Source organism: Bufo gargarizans, chromosome 10 (genome assembly GCF_014858855.1).
Source record: "Bufo gargarizans isolate SCDJY-AF-19 chromosome 10, ASM1485885v1, whole genome shotgun sequence".
In the NCBI taxonomy this organism is placed as follows: Eukaryota; Metazoa; Chordata; class Amphibia; order Anura; family Bufonidae; genus Bufo; species Bufo gargarizans.
This window is the reverse complement of record NC_058089.1, coordinates 70296590-70318709: the sequence shown is the minus strand read 5'-3', so window position 1 is coordinate 70318709 and position 22120 is coordinate 70296590.

Here is a 22120-nt window from a genome sequence, read left to right as displayed (position 1 = left end):
TCCTATGAGAGCTGAATCCTCTATTGTCAGAGGCAAGCAAACCCAGCTGCATGGGCTTCCTGCTCAGAGGGGATTGAGAGCGACTGAGACCCCTGTGCACTGAATGAGACCGGCCGCACTGTCCTTGGACTGAGTATGACAGGAAGGAGTGATCTCTCCTCTCTCTCTAAGACGCCTGTCAATACGAACGGCCCGAGACATGGCAGAGTCCAAGGAGGTAGGTCTCTCATGAAAGGCAAATGCATCTTTCAATCCCTCTGAAAGACCATGGCAAAATTGACTTCGGAGTGCAGCATCATTCCAACCAGTATCAGCTGCCCATCTCCGAAATTCTGAACAGTATATCTCTGCGGACTGTTTACCCTGGCATAAAAGACGTAGTCTAGACTCAGCCAGAGCAATACGATCCGGATCATCATATATCTGACCCAGGGCTAAAAAAAATTCATCCACTGAACAGAGGGGCCGTGCCCCCACTGGCAGCGAAAAGGCCCACGACTGAGCGTTACCCCTGAGCAGCGATATAATGATCCCCACCCTCTGCTCCTCATCACCAGAGGAATGGGGAAGTAGGCGAAAATGGAGTTTGCAAGCCTCTCTAAAACAAACAAAATTCTCACTACCCCCGGAGAACGTATTCGGGAGCGAGATCTTAGGCTCAGAACAAACTCCATAAATGCAAGCTGAACCGGTCACCTGAAACTGAGAAACAGTTTTACGGAGATCTGCTACCTCCAATGAAAGACCCTGCATGTGTTCAGTCAAAAGTGAAACCGGATCCATGCTTGAGACGGTTTTGGCGGTTTATAATGTCACGAATGGTGTTACAGAAAACTAGAAGACACAAATGAAGATCCGACTAACTTGATCCAAAACTAAGGAGCAGGAGGGTAAGCCCTGTAAGAGCCCTAGCTCTCTCCCTTACTGCTCAGCCTATGCAAAAATCTCAATGGTAGAAAATTGCATATCCTCGTTTCTCGACTGTATGCACCTGAACACCCTATAATAGTGAGGGGACATGACCACCAGCTCCCTACACTTAATACGGAGGGAGTCAGGGTCACCTAGGAAATAAAGAAAACAGACTTATCTTGTGGATGCAGAAGTAACAGCTTCTAGCATCAGCACACTCCAGGAAGTTGTATAAACCGCAAAGTGATGCAGTATGGGAAGGGATTTAGAAGGGATGCAATCAGTGCAACTACATAACAGCTGAGAGAGGCTAACGAGATGAGAAAACGAAAGCAAAACAAAAGGAACCTCAAGCAGGAGGTTCTGAAGCACATCTGTCAGAGCTTCTCAGATGTCTGGTGGTGACACTCCTCTTCCTCAGACACCTCTTGCAGCGTTGCCGCAGGTCCAATAACCGATGATGACAAGGCTGTTTCTGGTGGTGATGGTGACCACAACTCTTCCTCTTCCTCTTCACGCTCATCTACAGCCTGATCCAGCACTCTTCGCAGGGCACGCTCCAGGAAGAAAACAAATGGGATGAGGTCGCTGATGGTGCCTTTGGTGCAACTGACTAGGTTTGTCACCTCCTCAAAAGGACCCATGAGCCTACAGGCATTGCGCATGAGCGTCCAGTAACGTGGCAAAAAAATTCCCAGCTCCGCAGAGGCTGTCCTAGCACCCGGTCATACAAATACTCGTTGACGGCTTTTTCTTGTTGGAGCAGGCGGTCGAACATTAGGAGTGTTAAATTCCAATGTGTCGGGCTGTTGCAAATCAAGCGCCTCACTGGCATGTTGTTTCGGCGCTGAATGTCTGAAAAGTGTGCCATGGCCGTGTAGGAATGCCTGAAATGGCCACACACCTTCCTGCCGTGCTTGAGGACGTCCTGTAAGCCTGGGTACTTAGACACAAAGCGTTGCACGATGAGATTCAACACATGTGCCATGCACGGCACATGTGACAACTTGCCCAAAATCAATGCCGCCAACAAATTGCTTCCATTGTCACACACCACTTTCAGGCAAGTCAACCCAAGACAGCGTGACACTGTCGTATCCGGGATGTGGAATAGCTCCTGGGGAGCTGGGGGATTCAGTTAATGTGCAGCCAGACGCTGCAGCAGAAGAGGACTCAGCCGAGGAGATTATGGAAGAGGATGGAGTAGGAGGAGTAGAGGAGGTGGCAGTAGGCCTGCCTGCAAGTCATATCTGTGTCACCAACTCCGCTGCAGAGCCACGCATTCCATGCTTGGCAGCCATCAGCAGGTTGACCCAATGCACAGTGTAGGTGATATACCTGCCCTGACCGTGCTTTGCAGACCAGGTATCAGTGGTCAGATGGACCCTTGCCCCAACACTGTATGCCAGAGATGCCATGACTTCCTTTTCAATCACTAAGTAGAGGTTTGGGATTGCCTTTTTTGAAAAAAAAGAATTGTCCGGGTACCTTCCACTGTGGTGTCCCAATAGCGATACATTTTTTGAAGGACTTAGAATCCACCAGCTGGTATGGTAAAAGCTGTCGGGTTAGGCTACTTTCACACTTGCGTTCAGAGTGGATCCGTCTGAGACGGATCCGCTCATATAATGCAGACGGTGGCTCCGTTCAGTACGGATCTGTCTGCATTATAATGTTAAAAAATTTCTAAGTGTGAAAGTAGCCTCAGACAGATTTGTCCAGACTTTCAATGTAAAGTCAATGGGGGACGGATCCGTTTGAAGATAGCCATAGTGTGTCATCTTCAAAAGGATCCGTCCCCATTGACTTACATTGTAAGTCTGGACGGATCCGTTTGCCTCCGCGCGGCCAGGCGGACACCCGAACGCTGCAAGCAGCGTTTAGGTGTCCGCCTGCTGAGCGGAGCGGAGGCTGAACGCTGCCAGACTGATGCATTCTGAGCAGATCCGCATGTAAGCCCCTTATTGATGCATTGCGTTTGGGTCCGCATGTAAGCCCCTTCAAACGGAGCTCACAAGCGGAGCCCCGAACGCAAGTGTGAAAGTAGCCTTAAGAGTTCCGTCAAGCCAGCTGTCAGACGCCGGGCAAGGGGGTGACTCTGTGACATTGGCTTCTTACGCTCAAACATTTCCTTTACAGACACCTGACTGTGGGCAGATGAGATGGAACTGCTGAAGATGAGAGGCGGCGTTGCGGGTGGTTGAGAGGGGGCAAGGAGGACAGCAGTGGTTGACGTGGCTGAAGATGCTGGACCAGGAGGAGGATGGTGGCTTTGAGCTTGTGTGCTGCTTGTACTCATGTGTTGATCCCATAGGCGTTTGTGATGTGTGATCATGTGCCTTCGCAAAGCAGTTGTACCAAGGTGGGTGTTGGACTTCCCACGACTCAGTTTTTTTTGGCACAGGTTGCAAATGGCATCGCTGTTATCAGAGGCAGACACACAAATAAAATGTCACACTGCTGAGCTTTGCAATGACGGCATTCTGGTGGTAGCAACAGCATGCGTTGATTGGCGTGCTGTCTGGCTGACCCCGGGTGCTGATACATGCTGTCTGACTGTGCCACTAGCTCCTTGCAATGACCTCCCCCTGCTTCCAACTCGTCTCCTCCTTCTCTCTGTCTCCCCTTCTGAACTTTCCCCCTCTTCTTCTTCTCTTTGAGCAGCCACCCATGTGGCATCCACGGACACATCGTCATCATCAACCACTTCACTTGTATCTTCTGACACCTCAGCAAAGGAAGCAGCAGCGGGTACAACATCATCATCATCATCATCATCATCACACTGTACGTCCATGTGTGTAATGCTGCCTGACTGAGACATATCCCTGTTATCTACATCCTCTGGCAATAATGGTTGCGCATCACTAATTTCATCCAAATGATGTGTAAATAACTCCTCAGGGATTAAGTGAAGTGGCTGTGGTGGTAGTGGTGGCGGCGAGCGGGAGAGTGGTAACTTGAGAGCAGGTGACCAAAGCTGAGCTGGAGGAGGATGGTGTGTCAAGTTTCTTAGCGGAAGCTATTTTCTCAGAATTTTTTGGGTTCAGGGTACGTGTCCTCTGAACACTAGGCATTATTCCAGGGCCAGTGAAATTCACAGCACCACGACCACGACGGCCCCTGCTAGGTGGCCTGCCTCTGCCTGTCATTTTTTTAGATAAGTGATACTATGCGTGCAAGGTACCGTGCCACCCTATATAAGTGGTGGGCAGTGGCCACAATACAGTCTGTGTGGGCCTGGCACACACGGGCTTGCAACTGTGATTATATCACTGAAAAATATTTAATATAATTTTTTTTTTATTTGCAAGGTATTTGAGTGAGTGACACCCTGTAACGGTATGATTGGAGGCCTATCCACTAGCCAGAGGCCACAATACAGTCTGTGTGGGTCTGACACACATGGGCTTGCAACTGTGATTATATCACAGAAAATTATTAAATGAATTTTTTTTTATTTGCAAGGTATTTGAGTGAGTGACAACCTGTAACGGTATGAGTGGAGGCCTAGCCACTAGCTAGTGGCCACAATAAAGTCTGTGTGTGCCTGACACACACGGGCTTGCAACTATGATTAGGTCACTGAAAAATATTAAATATAACTTATTTGCAAGGTATTTGAGTGAGTAACACCCTGTAACGGTATGCGAGGAGGCCTAGCCACTAGCCAGTGGCCACAGTACAGTCAGTGTGGGCCTGACACACACTGGCTTGCAACTGTGATTATATCACAGAAAAATATTAAATAGAATCTTTTTTATATGCAAGGTATTTGAGTGAGTAACACCCTTTAACGGTATGAGTGGAGGCCTAGCCACTAGCCAGTGGCCACAATACAGTCTGTGTGGGTCTGACACACACGGGCTTGCAACTGTGATTATATCACTGAAAAATATTAAATAGAATCTTTTTTATTTGCAAGGTATTTCAGTAAATGACAACCTGTAACGGTATGAGTGGAGGCTTAGCCATTAGCCAGATGCCACAATACAGTCTGTGTGGGCCTTACACACACAGGCGTGCAACTGTAATTATATAACTGAAAAATATTAAATATATTTTTTTTATTTGCAAGGTATTTGAGTGAGTGACAACCTGCAACGGTATCAGTGGAGGCCTAGCCACTAGCCAGTACCCTCAATACAGTCTGTGTGGGCCTGACACACACGGACTTGCAACTGTGATTATATTACAGAAAAATATTAAATATAATTTTTTTTATTTGCAAGGTATTTGAGTGAGTGACACCCTGTAACGGTATGAGTGGAGGCCTAGCCGCTAGCCAGTGGCCACAATACAGTCTGTGTGGGCCTGACACACACGGGCTTGCAACTGTGATTATATCACTAAAAAATATTAAATATAATTTTTTATTTGCAAGGTTATTTGAGTGAGTGACACCCTGTAACGGTTTTAGTGGAGTCCTAGCCACTAGCCAGTGGCCACAATACAGTCTGTGTGTGCCTGACAAACATGGGCTTGCAACTGTGATTATATCACACAAAAATGTTAAATATAATTGTTTTTTTTTATTTGCAAGGTATTTGAGTGAGTGACACCCTGTAACGGTATGAGTGGAGGCCTAGCCAGTGGCCACATTACAGTCTGTGGGCATGACACACACGGGCTTGCAACTGTGATTTTGTCACAGAAAAATATTAAATAGAATCTTTTTTATTAGCAAGGTATTTGAGTGAGTGACACCCTGTTACGGTATGAATGGAGGCCTAGCCACTAGCCAGTGGCCACAATACAGTCTGTGTGGGCCTGACACACACGGGCTTGCAAATGTGATTATATCACTGAAAAATATTAAATATAATTTTTTTTATTTGCAAGGTATTTGAGTAAGTGACACCCTGTGACGTTATGAGTGGAGGCTTAGCCACTAGCCAGTGGCCACAACACAGTCTGTGTGGGCCTGACACACATGGGCTTGCAACTGTGATTATATCACAGAAAAAAATGTAATATAATGTTTTTTATTTGCAAGGTATTTGAGTAACACCCTGTAACGGTATGAGTGAAGGCCTAGGCACTATCCAGTGGCCACAATACAGTCTGTGTGGGCCTGACACACACTGGCTTGCAACTGTGATTATATCACTAAAAAATATTAAATGTAATTTTTTATTTGCAAGGCATTTCAGTGAGTGACACAATGTAACGGTATGATTGGAGGCCTAGCCACTAGCCAGTGCCCACAATACAGTCTGTGTGGGCCTGACACACACGGGCTTGCAACTGTGATTATATCACTGAAAAATATTAAATATAATTTTTTTATTTGCAAGGTATGTGAGTGAGTGACACCCTGTAACGGTATGAGTGGAGGCCTAGCCAATAGCCAGTGGCCACAATACAGTCTGTGTGGGCCTGACACACATGGGCTTGCAACTGTGATTTTATTACATGACACGGAGGCTCATATTGCTATCTCTTTCTTTACTAGATTAAACAGCAGCAAAGAAAAAATACAAGTCAAACAAGTTGCCATGGCAACAGAACCCTCCCCCATATGACCCAGTATAATAGGTCTGGATCCTAAACCCTCCTCCTCTTTCTTTGCTGCTGCTTCCACAGATAAGTACTTTGTGTGGGCTAATCTGTGGGAGCTTTATATTGGACTTTATTTCCCTTCTCATTTTATTTAGGCAGTTTTTTCTATTCCCTTACTGTGTATATTGTATATATATTTCTTCCTTAGGTCTATATTATATATTAGTTACGTTATTTTTATTTGTTCTGTGGGTCTTCTTTGAGGGTTGTTTTGTTCCACAGGGTTCGGTTAGGTTTGTTCCGTCTGCCGCCCCCCCCCCCCCTTCCCCTCTTACTTTATAGGTTTGCTCTTTCCCTTCTGCTCACTCTCCTGTGCGCTCCCGTCGGCAGCTGTTGTCTCGCGGGACTTCGGCCGCCATATTCTTATCTTGTCTCCTCTCCTGCTTCTTCTCGGATTCTTCGCGCCGTTCTTTCCCCTGTTCTCGCGAGATCTCGTGCTTCTTTGCTCCCAGCATCGCGAGATCTCGCTTGTGACCGCTCACTAGTATCTCGGAGCGGACGGTTTTCCTGCAATAGCGCTCGGTTGTTTTCTTAAAGGGCTTCTGTCAGCCCACTAAACCGTTTTTATTTTTTTTGTTAATATTAATCCCTACACTGCAAGCTCCCTGTACATATGCTAAATATTCATTTTTGTTCAGTAGATTTTGTTAAAAATCAAGTTTTATAATATGTAAATTACCTTGCTACCAGCAAGTAGGGCGGCTACTTGCTGGTAGCAGCCGCATCCTCCTCTCATCATGACGCCCCCTCCGCCGTTTGATTGACAGGGCCAGGGAACGGGTTCATTCTCTGCTGGCCCTGTTTGAATTCAAAATATCTCCCGGCCGCTCCATCCTCAATGCGCCTGCGCCGGGTGTAGATGTGACGTCATCGGCGATGACGTCACATCTACACCCGGTGCAGGCGCATTCAGGATGGAGCGGCCGAGAGAGCGGCCGCCTCTCAGTGCGCCTGCGCTGATTAAAGACAGAACGGCACAGGCGCGATATTTTGAATTCAAACAGGGCCAGCAGAGAACGATCCCGTTCTCTGGCCCTGTCAATCAAACGGCGGAGGGGGCGTCATGATGAGAGGAGGATGCGGCTGCTACCAGCAAGTAGCAAGGTAATTTACATATTATAAAACTTGATTTTTAACAAAATCTACTGAACAAAAATGAATATATATGTACAGGGAGCTTGCAGTGTAGGGATTAATATTAACCGAAAAAAACAAAAACGGTTTAGTGGGCTGACAGAAGCCCTTTAAGTGATTCCTGCTGGCCTCTAGGTTTGCTATCGCTGGGGCCCTTACATATATTAGTGCCCCGTCAATATACTGTTTTCTCTGATTCTGTCCCAGGCCATATATTAGTCAGGCATATTTATAGCTTCAGTGCTTTTACCATGACTGATCACAATCAGCGCACCCCCACTTCTAGGGACTTGGATCAGTTGTCTCTGGCCCAGGAGTCTGCCTCTGGTCAGTCTGATGATCAGGTGCTGGCGATTCAGCGCTCTGTGGCTATGGCCATTCAATCCGCTATGGGGTCCATGGCTTCGGCAATATCTCACTCCATCTCTGAGGCTTTCTCTTTGCATAATCCGCCCTCTAAAGATAGCACCATCCCTGCACCCTCTAGCTCTCGGGCGCCTGCCCCTGATTTACCTGCCTCCAGAACCAGTAATGTTGGTGAGTTACCTGCCACCCTAGATAGCGCGCCTCATTCGCGCAAAAGAGCCTACGCCCGCCAGGCAGAAAAGGCGAGGCAGTGGAAATGCGCCAGAGCGCAACATGACACTGAATCAGACTCCGATCATTATTCAGATGAGGAGGCACAGGATGATTGTTTCTACGGTGCAGAGGAGGAGGGTTTAGTCCCTTTAGATATGGACCCCCCCGGTCCTTCTTCTAACCCGGCCATACTCCTTACTTCTAATACTGACGGTTCCTTGGAACCCTCCCTGGCCATTCTAGACCCAGCGGGAGAACCGCTTTTTGACCCGGATGCTCTTCACCATCCCAGATCCGTAGAATTGCTCCCCTCAGAGCATGTTGACAAATACTTGGAGGCGAGAGTACGCCAACCTCTTAGTAAAGAGGCTAGAAATAAGTTACGGGCTGAATGCCCCAGGCCAATTCTTCCGAATAGGGCTTGAATCTGCTCTAAAAGCCTGTCAAGACAAGGTCTTAGATATTTTAGGCCCCCTGACAAAAATATTTGAGTTGGCTGAGTCCGCTAAAGCTCAAAACACGCTGGTTGACCCAGAAGAGCTACGGGGTTGGGTCCAGCGTGCAGTATGTATCACTGGAAATATTAATACGTCCCTCTCTATTGAGAGACGTAAAGCCATACTGTTTAAAATTGAGCCCAAACTCTCAAATTTGGCATTAACAGAAGCAGGCAAAGATGCTCAAGGCCTCCTTTTTGGAGATTCTTTTATAAAAGATCTCTCCCGTTTTGTTGGAGCCTTTACGGCCTTGGATAAGGCTCAAACGTCTATGAGACGCGTTTTTCAAGGTCGGGTCTCCACCAGGGCCGGCAGCTCTAGGGGCCGCCTGTCCGGCCGTTCATCTTTCCAGACCTGTGGTTCGGGTCGAGGCTCCTTCATGTACCGAAACTCCAATCAGGAATCCAGACAGCCGTCTACCTTCTTCCCCTCTCGTGGCCCGGCTTGGAGATCCAGAGGCTCCAGAGGTTTCCCAGCTTCAAGACGTCCATTCGGTAAGTCTACCAACCCCATCCCTTTCTTCAGTTACCTGGGTAGGGGGAAGACTCCGTCTTTTTTCCCACGTTTGGGCTACAATTACCTCAGACCCATGGGTTCTCTCTACTGTGCTAGGTTTCCGAATAGAGCTAACCAGATCTCAGGTCTACATTCCCCCTCCAGTACCTTACCACCTTCCTGCTCCAAAACTCCTTCTTTTGCACAAAGAATTATTGGCCCTATTCCGGAAGGGCGCCATAGAGCCGGCCCCATCTTCCTCCCTGGGAGTGCTCAGCAATATGTTTCTTGTGGGCAAAAAAGGGGGCCAAATGCGCCCTGTTATCAATCTCCGGCCACTAAACGCCTTCGTCCGTTACCGCCATTTCAAAATGGAGGGTATTCCCCTCTTGAGAGACATGCTCCTTCACGGCGATTGGATGGTAAAGTTAGATCTGAAGGACGCCTATCTGACAGTTCCAGTGTCCGAGGTTTCCAGGGACCTCCTTCAATTCCGATGGGGCAAGGAGACATGGAGATTTACTGGTCTCCCATTCGGACTTTCTTCAGCTCCTTGGGCCTTTACGAAATTATTGCGCCCGGTTGTCTCCTACCTTCGCAGTCGAGGGATCCGTCTGATCATCTATCACGACGATATCCTTCTTATGGCTCGGGACCAAGCTACCCTTCTGACGCATTTAGGTTGGACTATGGACCTCCTGTCCCGTCTAGGTTTCCTGCTCAACCTGGAGAAATCCTGTCTCACTCCGGGTCAGGAGATGGAATTTTGGGGTTTTTCCATCAATTCCATTACAGAAACTCTCAGTCTCCCGTCTTCCAAGGTCCAGACGATTCGCAAGGAGCTTTACCGGACTCTGTCTCTCCCGCAGGTCTCCCTGCGTCAACTGGCCCGTGTCATCGGCCTCTATCCAGGCAGTTTTTCCTGCTCCACTGCAATACCGGACCATGCAACGCCTCAAGAACTCACACCTTCTGGCAGGCCTTTCGTATTCGGACCTGATCACCTTGGACATGGCAACCAGGAACGAGTTAACTTGGTGGATTGGCAATTTGGAGGTCTGGAACGGCAAAGCGATTTTCGCCTCTCGTCCGGATTTTACAGTCGATTCGGATGCCAGCCTTCTGGGATAGGGAGCCTACTGCGACGGAGTGACCACTGGAGGACGCTGGTCTGCGGAGGAATCTGCCTTACACATAAACGGCCTGGAGTTGCTCGCGGGCACCTTCGCGATTCGCAGTTTTGCGAATGGATTGACCGGAACCTGCATCAGACTACGGATGGACAACGTGTCGGCCGTCCGCTATGTCAACGCCATGGGAGACACGCACTCATCGACCCTGTCCCGACTGGCTCCGGATTTTTGGACCTTCTGCCTTTCCAAGGACATCACAGTAGTTGCGGAATACCTACCCGGTCTCCACAACACTCACGCGGACTGGAGTTCGAGTTTTCTTTCCGATTCCAGCGATTGGAAGCTAGACTCGACGGCGTTTGCTTCTATATCCTCCCTTTGGGGACCCTTTTATTTGGACCTTTTTGCGTCCCGCTTGAATTCTCAGCTGCTCCGTTTCTACAGCTGGCGTCCAGATCCGGACGCGGAGGCAATAGACGCCCTATTGCAGGACTGGTCGGGTCACCTGATGTATGCCTTCCCACCATTTGCCCTGATTCCCCGTGTCCTGGCTCAGATTCGCCAACAAAGGGGCCGAAGTAGTCCTGATTGTCCCGTTCTGGACCACACAATCTTGGTTTCCTCAACTGTTGGAAGTCCTGGTTCAGTGCCCATTACTTTTCCCAATGTTTCCGGACCTCTTACTGGATCCTTTGGGTCTTCAACATCCTCTCATCCTGGAGGGATCTCTACAGCTCCTCGCCTGCAGGGTCTCGGGGGACCCTGGCACGTCGCTGCAATTTCAGACTCAGCTAGACGTCTTTTGGAAGACGAAAGGGCTCCTGGAACCAGACGGTCCTATCGTGCGGCCTGGAAATCTTAGGCTGACTGGTGCATGGCTAGGAACGTGGATCCCATATCAGCTCCTGTAACAGAGATTTTGGAATTCCTCACATCTCTATTTGACAAGGGTAGGGCTTATCGTACGATCAATTTGTATCGTTCGGCAATTTCGGCCTCTCATCTAGGTTTTAGTGGGGTTCCTGCGGGTCAACATCCCTTGGTATGTCGTCTTCTTAGAGGCTCTCGCCTTTCGCGTCCTCCTAGACCACGTTTTTCTTCCACTTGGGACGTTTCTTCTGTCCTTTCTCTTTTTTCATCCTGGCCGCTCAACTCAGAACTTTCCTTGTGTCAGCTTTCCGCTAAGTTGGTCTCTCTTTTTTGTCTAGTCTCTTGTAAGAGAGTCTCGGATGTTAGGGCCTTGGACTACGACGCTCGTTCTTTTACTCCGGATGGTGTGGTATTTAATATCACCCATCGCACCAAGACCAATATTCTGTCTTACCCATGTTTCCCGGATTCTCAGTCTCTATGCCCAGTCGCTTATCTGAGAGAGTATGAGTCTCGCACTTCTTCTCATCGTATCTCCTCTTGTCCTCAACTTTTCCTATCGTATCGCCGTCCTTTTCAACCTGTCACCAGCGTCACCTTGGCTCGATGGGTTAAATGGATTATGTCCCAAGCGGGAGTTAATACCGCGGTATTCACCGCACATTCCACCAGGGGTGCTGCTGCTACTTCCATGGCAGTCACCGGAGCACGATTGGAGAACATTATGCGTCTTGCGGACTGGTCCCGGGTTTCGACATTCCGAGAGTTCTATTTTCGTCCTTCTTCTCATATTTTTACTTCAGTTGTTTCCCAGCTTTAAACTCGCAATATGAGCCTCCGTGTCATGTAATAAAATTGCATGATTTTCCTATTTTATGACGTAAAATCATGATTTTATTAAAGACACGGAGGCAAGTATTGCCCCTCCCTTCCCTCCCTGATTTATTCTGTTGTCATTTTACTTCTGAGATTGATACCTTCATTATGCTATGTCTTTTAAGTCTTGTACTGTATTTGAATGTTCCCTTGATGCAGAAAATCTTGCAAAATAGCTTTGTCCTTCTGCCTTAAAAGGTTGATTACTCTTTGTTTTTCTGTTTTTTCTTTCTCAGGATGAACTTACCTATTACGCTACAACGGCTAACTACAGCGTCTACCTTTTCGTTTTCCAGCTCTGCAAATCCGGTTCCATGAGAATTTCATCTTAAGTTTTTCCTTTTTCAGCTGGAACTTTTCTTCAAGTTGGATTGTTCAGTTCTTCTGATGCGGAATCACCATCAAAGAAAGAGGAGGAGTGTTCGGGATCCAGACCTATTTTACTGGGTCATATGGGGGAGGGTTCTGTTGCCATGGCAACTTGTTTGACTTGTATTTTTTCTTTGCTGCTGTTTAATCTAGTAAAGAAAGAAATAGCAATACTCGCCTCCGTGTCTTTAATAAAATCATGACTTTACGTCATAAAATAGGAAAATCATGCAATTATATCACAGAAAAATGTTAAATAGAATTTTTTTATTTGCAAGATATTTTTAGTGAATGACACCCTGTAACGGTATGAGTGGAGGCCTAGCCACTAGCCAGTGGCCACAATACAGTCTGTGTTGGCCTGACACACACGGGCTTGCAACTGTGATTATATCACAGAAAAATATTAAATAGATTCTTTTTTATTTGCAAGGTATTTGAGTGAGTGACTTTCTGTAACGGTATGAGTGGAAGACTAGCCACTAGCCAGTGGCCACAATACAGTCTGTGTGGGCCTGACACACACGGGCTTGCAACTGTGATTATATCACTAAAAAAATATTAAATATCATTTTTTTTATTTGCAAGGTATTTAAGTGAGTGACACCCTGTGACTGTATGAGTGGAGGCCTAGGCACTAGCCAGTGGCCACAATACAATCTGTATGGGCCTGGCACACACGTGCTTGCAACTGTGATTATATAACAAAAAAATATGAAATATAATTTTTTTTATTTGCAAGGTTTTTGAGTGAGTGACACCCTGTAACGGTATGAGTGGAGGCCTAGCCACTAGCCATTGGCCACAATACAGTCTGTGTTGGCCTGACACACACGGGCTTACAACTGTGATTATATCACAAAAAATATTAAATATATATTTTTTATTTGCAAGGTATTTGAGTGAGTGACACCCTGTAACGGTATGAGTGGAGGCCTAGCCACTAGCCATTGGCCACAATACAGTCTGTGTGTGCCTGACACACACGGGCTTGCAACTGAGATTTTGTCACTGAAAAATATTACATAGAATCTTTTTTATTTGCAAGGTATTTGAGTGAGTGACAACCTGTAACGGTATGAGTGGAGGCCTAGCCAGTGGCCACAATACAGTCTGTGTGGAACTGACACACACAGGCTTGCAACTGTGATTTTATCACTGAAAAATATTAAATTTAATTTTTATATTTGCAAGGTTTTCGAGTGAGTGACACCCTGTAACGTTATGAGTGGAGGCCTAGCCACTAGCCATTGGCCACAATACATTCTGTGTGTGCCTGACACACACGGGCTTGCAACTGAGATTTTGTCACTGAAAAATATTACATAGAATCTTTTTTATTTGCAAGGTATTTGAGTGAGTGACACCCTGTAACGGTATGAATGGAGGCCTAGCCACTAGCCAGTGGCCACAATACAGTCTGTGTGTGCCTGACACACACGGGCTTGCAACTGTGATTATGTCACTGAAAATTTTTAAGTAGAATCTTTTTTTATTTGCAGGGTATTTGAGTGAGTGACACCCTGTAACGGTATGAGTGGAGGCCTAGCCACTAGCCAGTGGCCACAATACAGTCTGTGTGTGCCTGACACACACGGGCTTGCAACTGTGATTATATAACATAAAAATATTAAATATATTTTTTTTTATTTGCAAGGTATTTGAGTGAGTGACACCCTATAACGGTATGAGTGGAGGCCTAGCCACTAGCCAGTAGCCACAATACAGTCTGTGTGGGCCTGACACACACGGGCTTGCAACTGTGATTATATCACTGAAAAATATTAAATGTAATTTTTTTTATTTACAAGGCATTTGATTGAGTGAGTGACACCCTGTAACGGTATGAGTGGAGGCCTAGTCTCTAGCCACTGGCCACAATACAGTCTGTCTTGGCCTGACACACACACGGGCTTGCAACTGTGATTATATCACAGAAAAATATTAAATATAATTATTTTTTATCTGCAAGGTATTTCTGACTCACACCCTGTAACGGTATGAGTGGAGGCCTAGTCAGTGGCCACAGTACAGTCTGTGGGTGTCACGGAAAGGTGTACAGAAAACAAGACAATGCAAAATGAATGTATGACTCACTGGATCCAAAGCTAAGGAACAAAAGGGAGACCCCTGCATAAGACCTGGCACTCTCCCTGACTGCTCAGCCTATGCGAACACCCCAATGGTGGATGATCGCATATCCTCGTACCTCGACTATATGACACCTGAACACCCTACAATAGTGAGGGGACACGACCACTGGCTCCCTACACTAGACACGGAGGGAGTCAGGGTCACCTGGGATCCAGCAAACAGAAAATCACAAATGAATGTACAGCACTTATCTTGTAGAAGACTGGGAAATAGGATCAGCATGCACACACACTCCAGGAAGTTGCATAAACCGCACACTACTGCATTATGGAGAGGTATTTAAAGGGATGCAATCAGTCCAACTACAAGACAGCTGAGAGAGGCTAACGAGATGAGGAACTGAAAACCAAAACAAAGAAAGCTCAAGGAGGAGGTTCTGAAAGGCATCTGTCAGAGCTTCTCAGATGTCTGGTTGTGACAGTACCCCTCCCTCTACGAGTGGACTCTGGACACTCAGAGCCCACCTTCTCAGGATGGGACCTATGGAAAGCCCTGATGAGACGAGTGGCCTTAATGCCCGTCACTGGGACCCACATCCTCTCCTCAGATCCTGAAAGACCTGAAATTCAAGATTCCCATCAACCATAATCGGAGGAGGAGGCAAAGGCGAGGGTACAATGGGTTGAACATAAGGTTTTAATAAGGACTTATGAAAAACATTATGGATCTTCCAAGTCTGAGGAAGATCAAGACGGTAGGCAACAGGATTGATGACAGACAGGATTTTGTAAGGCCCAATAAACTTAGGACTCAACTTCCAGGAGGGAACCTTCAATTTGATATTCTTGGTAGACAACCACACCAGATCACCAACATTCAGGTCCGGACCAGGCACACGTCTCTAATCTGCCACACGCTTATATCTCTCACTCATGCTCTTTAGATTCTCCTGAATCTTTTGCCAAATAGATGACAAAGACGAGGAGAATCTGTGCTCATCAGGTAAACCAGAAGACCCTTCTCCCGAGAAAGTCCCAAACTGCGGATGAAACCCATATGCACCAAAAAATGGTGACTTATCAGAGGACGTCTGACGACGGTGATTTAAAGGAAACTCAGCAAGGGACAAAAAAGAACACCAATCCTCCTGATTCTCCGCCACAAAACAGCGCAGATATGTCTCCAGATTCTGATTGACACACTCCGTCTGGCTATTCGACTGCGGGTGGAAAGCAGAAGAGAATGACAACCGAACCCCCAAGCGAGAACAGAAAGCCTTCCAGAATCTGGAAACAAACTGCGTGCCCCTATCAGAGACTATGGAATACCATGCAATTTGACAATGTGATCAATAAATGCCTGCGCCAGCGTCGTAGCATTGGGCAAACCAGGAAAAAGGATGAAATGCACCATTTTGCTAAAACGGTCCACCACCAGAATCACAGTCTTCCCTGAGGAACGAGGCAGGTCCGTTATGAAGTCCATGGACAGATGTGTCCAAGGACGGGAAGGAATGGGTAAGGGAAGGAGAGGACCTGATGGCCGTGAATGAGGGACTTTGGCACGAGCGCAAGTCTCGCAGGCTGCCACAAAACCCTCAACCGACTTACGAAGCGCCGGCCACCAGAATCTCCGAGCGATGAGATCCACTGTGGCTCTTGCCCCCGGGTGCCCAGCAAGGACCGTATCATGGTGTTCCTTAAAAATCTTGTGTCTTAAAGCGAGAGGCACAAACAACCTCCCAGGAGGACAAAGATCAGGAGCCTCTGACTGGGCTGCCTGCACCTCTGCCTCCAATTCAGGAAAAAGAGCAAAGACCACCACACCTTCAGCCAAAATGGGACCCGGGTCTTCAAAATTCCCACCTCCCGGAAAACAACGTGACAGGGCATCTGCCTTCACATTCTTAACCCCAGGGCGGAACGTGACAACAAAATTAAACCTTGAAAAGAACAAAGACCATCTGGCCTGTCTCGGGTTCAGACGCTTGGCTGACTCCAAGTAGGCCAGATTTTTATGGTCAGTAAACACGGTAATAAGGTGTCTGGCTCCCTCTAGCCAATGGCGCTATTCCTCAAAAGCCAACTTGATGGCCAACAATTCCCTATCTCCCACATCGTAATTTCTCTCTGCGGAGGAGAGTTTCTTCGAGAAAAAGGCACACGGCCATTTGGCAGGAGAGGAACCCTGAGACAAGACCGCACCCACACCCACCTCAGAAGCATCAACCTCAACTATGAAGGGTAGAGAAATATCAGGTTGTACCAAGATGGGAGCGGAAGCAAAACTCTCCTTGACATTAGAAAAGGCCTTACGTGCCTCTACCGACCAGGAAGAAAAATCTACCCCCTTTCTGGTCATATCAGTGAGTGGTTAAACAATAGAGGAATAATTCAAAATAAACTTCCTGTAATAATTGGCAAAGCCCAAAAAATGCATCAGCGCCTTCTGATTTTCAGGAAGCTCCCACTCAAGCACAGCGCGGACCTTCTCGGGGTCCATGCGAAAACCAGAAGCGGAGAGAAGAAACCCCAGAAATTGAATTTCTGGAACCGCAAACAGTTTCGCGTATAATTTATTCTCCCGCAGGATGAGCAAGACCTGACGTAAGTGTTCCTTATGAGTTTTGAAATCAGCAGAAAAAATCAAAATGTCATCCACTAAACGGAGGGGCCATGCCCCCACCAGCAGCGAAAAGGCCCAGAAACTGAGCGTTACCCCTGAGCAGCGATATAATGATCCCCACCCTCCGTTCCTCATCACCAGAGGAATGGGGAAGAAGGCGAAAATGGAGTTTGCAAGCCTCTCTGAAACGCATAAAATTCTCACTACCCCCGGAGAACGTATCAGGGAGCGAGATATTAGGCTCCGAACAAACTCCATGAACGCAAGCTGAACCGGTCACTAGAAACTGACAAAGAGTCTTACGGAGATCAGCTACCTCCAATGAAAGACCCTGGAAGCGTTCAGTTAAAAGTGAAACCGGATCCATGCTTGAGACGGTTTTGGTGGTTTATAATGTCACGGAAAGGTGTACAGGAAACAAGACAATGCAAAATGAATATATGACTCACTGGATTCAAAGCTAAGGAACAAAAGGGAGACCCCTGCATAAGACCTGGCACTCTCCCTGACTGCTCAGCCTATGCGAACACCCCAATGGTGGATGATCGCATATCCTCGTACCTTGACTGTATGACACCTGAACACCCTACAATAGTGAGGGGACACGACCACCGGCTCCCTTCACTAGACACGGAGGGAGTCAGGGTCACCTGGGATCCAGCAAACAGAAAATCACAAATGAATGTACAGCACTTATCTTGTAGAAGACTGGGAAATAGGATCAGCATGCACACATACTCCAGGAAGTTGTATAAACCGCACACTACTGCATTATGGGGAGGAATTTAAAGGGATGCAATCAGTCCAACTACAAGACAGCTGAGAGAGGCTAACGAGATGAGGAACTGAAAACCAAACAAAGAAAGCTCAAGGAGGAGGTTCTGAAAGGCATCTGTCAGAGCTTCTCAGATGTCTGGTTGTGACAGTGGGCCAGACACACACTGGATTGCAACTGGGAATATATCACAGAAAAATATTAAATTGAATCTTTTTTTTATCTGCAAGGTATTTGTGACTCACACCCTGTAACGGTATGAGTGGATGCCTAGCCATTGGCCACAGTACAGTCTGTGGGCCAGACACACACTGGCTTGCAACTGGGATTATTTTACAGAAAAATCTTAAATATATTTTTTTTATCTGCAAGGTATTTGTGACTCACACACTGTAACGGTATGAGTGGAGGCCTAGCCAGTGGCCACTGTACAGTCTGGGGCCAGACACACACTGGCTTGCAACTGGGATTATATCACAGAAAAATATTACATAGAATTTTATTTATCTGCAAGGTTTTGTCTGTGACACCCTGTATGAATGGTGTGCACAAAGTACTGTAGCTTCACCCACACGGGCAGCCAGGCAACTGAAATATAAATATATATTATATTATATATATATATATATATATATATATATATATAAATAAAAAAAAGCACACTGATGTACCAGCCCTGAAAAGGGCTTTTTGGGGTGCTGTCAGGACGCTGTCCTGACAGCAGATGAGTCTGTGGACACAGAACAATGCCCTAGCTAACGCTTTCCATATTAGATCAGCTGCAGCAGCACTGTCCTTCCTCTCACTGAGAATGCAGCTTCGGAATTAATCTAAAATGGATGCTGTCCAGGAGGTGGGAGGGTCTGCTGCTGATTGGTTGGAATGTGTCTGCTGACTGTGAGGTACAGGGTCAAAGTTTACTCAATGATGATGTATAGGGGGCGGACCGAACATCGCATATGTTCGCCCACCGTGGCGAACGCGAACAAGCTATGTTCGACGGCGAATAGTTCGGGCCATCACTAGTTCTGGGGAGATAGTTTTTTTTCCACCGCATCAGTGGCTGCTCATGCATGATTCATGCAGACTTCCGTGGCCATTTGATGAGATCACCAAACTGGTGAGTCGCAGCCAGGGCACCATCAGTGACATCGTACCTTACACCTTCTTTCTGGAGGGGGAAATTGCGTTGTGTCATTGTTTAAGCTGTCGAGGAGCAGGAGCAGGAAGATGAGGAAGTCGCAATGCTGGATGAATTCCCAGGGGGGCTACTCCATCTGTGACAAGTCAACAACAGGAGTCTAAAGAGGAGTCAGAGGAGGATGGTGCCAGGGCGGAGGAGGAGCTAGAAGAGCATGCTTCAAACTTTTCTGGTATCCCTGGTGTTGTCCGTAGCTGGGGTGAGAAGAACGAGGACCACATTATCCTGGATGATGAACAGGATCCAGGTCACTACACCGTTTCCAGTTTAGTGCAAATGGGGCCTTCATGCTCCAGTGTTTGAAGAGGGACCCCCGTATAAAAAGCATAAAGGGCAAGGACCTGTACTGGGTGGCAACGTACTTAGACCCCCGATACAAACAAAAAATGGTGGACATGTTACCACCATCACAGAGGGCTGTCAGAATGCAGCACTTCCAGGCCTTGCTTTGAGGAATTTCCTCTCACAGAGAAACAGTTGCGGGTACCAATCCAACAGCGCATACAAGAAGAGTGCGGTTTGAAGATGAGTTGGTCACTTCGAATATGAGATCATTCCAGCCTCAGGGAATACCTAGACCGAAAGGTGTCTGACTTACAATGGGTTAATGGCCGATCTGGACGCTCTGAGAAGCGATGAACCCCTGGACTACTGAGTGTGAAGGCTTGACCTATGGCCAGAGCTGGCACAATTTGCCATTGAACTGTTGGCTTGCCCCTTGTCCAGTGTCCTGTCAGCGCAGCAGGGGGGATTGTGACCGATAAGCGCACTCCCCTAGGTCACGACAGTGTGGACTGTACTGGCCACTGTACTGTACTTATCCTGTGACCACCTAATGTCCCTCCAGCCACAGAATCCTACAAAGTTGTTTTCTGTCAGATGAATTCCTATTGGCTAATTTTTGAGGCCTGTACTTTCAAGTTCTCAGAACAATACTTAGTGCACCAATCACTAATATCTCATGAGACCTTATAAAATGTGAAGTTGTGTGTACCGCGAAAAAAAAAAAAAAAAAAAAAAAATCGCTAGTGATTTTCACAATGGCACTTTTTTTAAACACTTAATCTGCATATGCAGCGATTGTTCTAACATGCATGTGAAATGTAATACACTGCTTTAATGTCAAATTGCTTACAGTGAGAAGTTCTTCCTCAACGTTGCGAAAATTGTTGACAAACATCTTTTCTGATCGCATCCAACTTTGGTCTGATGGAAACCAGTTGCTGTATTAGGCCGCACCTATTTTGCGCATGAGCATACACAAAATTGCATAAAAAAATAAAAATTTATGTAGATCACAAATTCGAATAATACATCTGGTATGTCACTGTCCATGTTGTGGGACTATTGGTGCACTTCTAGAAATTATTTGGTGGCTGCAAATATGACCTGAAGGTTTTTCAGGTTCGCCTGCCATTAAAGTCTATAGGGCCCGCTGCGAACACACAGTTCACAAACATTTTAGCGCAAGCGCGCATTCGCGTTTACGAACTGACCTGGCCAATGTTCGTCCATCACTACTCAGGAGTCTCTTCACCCAAAAAGTCTAAGGAATACGGTACTTTATGTAATAGAACGTCCTGAGAGAGGGGGCCCTTAGATCTCTCTCTCAGGCGTCTATCAATACGTACAGCCAAAGACATAGCGGCTTCCAAAGACTCAGGATTCTCATGAAAGGCTAAAGCATCCTTCAGCCTCTCAGCTAATCCCTGACAAAACTGGCTACGGAGAGCTGGATTGTTCCACTCAGTATCCGTAGCCCACCTCTTACATTTGGAACAATAGTTCTCCGCTGAACGCTCTCCCTGACGCAGGCCTCGTAATTTAGTCTCGGCCAGGGAGGTTGGGTCCCGTTCATCATAGATGAGACCTAAAGCTCAGAAAAATGCATCTAATTTTTGGAGAGACTGTGATCCGGTCGGCAGAGAAAAAGCCTTAGACTGGGTGTCCCCTTTAAGCAACGAAATAATCACACCACCTCTGGCTCTCGTCCCCAGATGAGTGCGGACACAGCTTATAGTACCATCTGCATGCTTCCCTGAACCGAATTAAATTGTCACAACTATTCCCCCCCCCCCCTCCCGAGAATCTATCCGGGAGAGCAATTTTAGGTTCAGGACAGGTCAGGTAACCACTACTAGGATCTGCCAACAGTGGTCTCTGCATCTGGGAAACGGTCGAGCAGTGGTCAGCTACCTCCAGAGACAGCCCCTGCAGCTGTCCAGTCAGTGCAGCGATAACATTCATTGCTGAAGTGATACAGACAACAAAATGATGGTTATTTGGCGGTTTATAATGTCACGGTCCGTGGGGGGGGGGGGGGGGGGAAACTCCACACTGAACATAGGAGGGAAGGGGAACAGGGGCCTCCTAAACAACCCTAATTCGGCCCTAACTACCACTCAATATGAATAGACCTTGACGGTAGGAATATTCATATGCAGTATACCTAGGCCCTTATTTCCCTCTAAGGCCCTGGAATAAGGTTACGACCAGAGACTACCCATTCCTCCCCAGATGGACAAATGGAAGTCTCTGTCTCAGGCCCAGATACAAACAACAGGGAAAATAACAAACACAATACAATAAGAAAAGACAAGACTTAGCTTAAAGTAGAAAACTGGCAACTCCAGAAGCACCACAGAGTACAACCGACCAGCTAGTAAGGGTACTTTCACACTTGCGGCAGGACGGATCCGACAGGCTGTTCACCATGTCGGATCCATCCTGCGGCTATTTCGCCGTGCCCGCGGACCGCCGAAATCCGTCCCCATTGACTATAATGGGGACGGGGCGGAGCTCCGGCGCAGCACGGCGGTGCACGGAGAAAGCCCGCCGGAACTAAAACTACTGCATGTCAGTCTTTTTAGTCCGGCGGCTTTCTCCGTGCTCCGCCGTGCTGCGCCGGAGCTCCACCCCTGTCCTCATTATAGTCAATGGGGACGAAGCAGCAGTCCGCGGGCTCGGCTAAATGGCCGCAGGACGGATCCGACATGGT